Source organism: Onychostruthus taczanowskii, unplaced genomic scaffold, assembly GCF_017590055.1.
Source record: "Onychostruthus taczanowskii isolate IOZ18803 unplaced genomic scaffold, ASM1759005v1 scaffold2093, whole genome shotgun sequence".
In the NCBI taxonomy this organism is placed as follows: Eukaryota; Metazoa; Chordata; class Aves; order Passeriformes; family Passeridae; genus Onychostruthus; species Onychostruthus taczanowskii.
The window spans coordinates 133-1,522 of record NW_024499344.1 but is presented as its reverse complement, the minus strand read 5'-3'; the positions used below and the strand labels follow the sequence as shown (position 1 = coordinate 1,522).

General features: G+C 44.7%; 1 non-coding gene across 1 annotated transcript; it reads left to right on the top strand.

Annotated features, from left to right (window-relative positions):
* Positions 1–687: 687 nt before the first annotated feature.
* On the top strand, positions 688–769 carry TRNAS-GCU. The gene has a single exon. It is a non-coding gene; the product is annotated as a tRNA-Ser (tRNA).
* Positions 770–1,390: the final 621 nt, after the last annotated feature.

Sequence of the window (1,390 nt, the reverse complement as noted above, 5' to 3'; positions counted from 1 at the left end):
CCTTTAAATTTTTTTATTTAACTTTCCCTTTTAATTTCTTTTCCCTTTTGGAATTTAATTTTTCTCTATCAAATTAATTAATTGAAATTCATTTAATTTTTTTACTTTTAAAAGAAAAACAATGGTAAAAAATTGGGTGGGAAAAGAGAAATCTGAGGGGGAAAATGGGAAAATTTGGGATGAAAAAAGAGAAAAATTGGGAAAAATTGGGTGAAAAAAAGGGAAAATTGGGTGGAAAAGGGGAAAAAAGATGAGAAAATAATAAAGTCGGAGATACAAAAGAGAAAGCTGGGAAAGAACGGGGGGAAAGGAGAAATTTGGGGAAAATGGAAAAAAAGGGGGGAAATTAAAGAATTTGGGATAAAAAAAGAAAATTGGGCAAAAATCAGATTTAAAAAGCAGATATCAGAGCAAAAAGAATAAAATTTGTATAAATAAGAGAAATCTCGGGAAGAGCAGCGGGGAAAGGAGAAATTTGTGGGGAAAAAGGGGAAGAAAAAGGAAAAATTTGGGATGAAAAAAGAGAAAATTGGGAAATCTCCACTTTCGGAGTTGGCGGGGCCGGGATTCGAACCCGCGGAACCGGAGGTGGAGCCACGCCCAGGCCACGCCCCTGACCCCGCCCCCGGCGGTGGCCACGCCCCTGCAGCGCAGCCTATGGCGGCCGGGCGCAGGCGCGCAGCCGCGGACGAGGTGGCCGAGTGGTTAAGGCGATGGACTGCTAATCCATTGTGCTCTGCACGCGTGGGTTCGAATCCCACCCTCGTCGGCAGCTCTCTTTTTGGGGGGAAATCCTCGGAATTCGCTTTTTTGAGGCGATCCCAAATTGCCCAATCCCACCCTGATGGGAAATGGTGTTTTGGGGTGAAATTCCCCCTTTTTAGGGTTTGAAATCCAGGATTTTTTTGGGTGAAACCCCCGATTTTTAGCGGGAAATCCGCGAATTTTGGGGTGTAATCCCCAATTTTTGGGATGACCCCAAATCCTCCAATCCCACCCTGGTCGGGAGCCGATTTTGGGGTGAAATCCTTGGAATTCCCATTTTGGGGGGTTAAATGCCAAATTCCTCAGTCCCATTCTGATCAGAAAATGCGTTTTTGGAGTGAAATCCCCGATTTTTGGGGTGAAATCCCCGATTTTTGGGGTGACCCCAAATTCCCCAATCGCACCCTCGTCGGGACTGAGATTTTGGGGAGAAAAACCCGGAATTCGCTTTTTTGGGGTGATCCCAAATCCTCCAAACCCACCTTGATGGGAAAATGCGGTTTTGGGGTAAAATCTCCGATTTTGGGGTGAAATTCCCGAATTTTTTGGGTTCAATCCTCGATTTTTGGTGTTAAATCCCCGATTTTTGGCAGAAAATCCCTGATTTTGGGGGTTCAATCCCCGA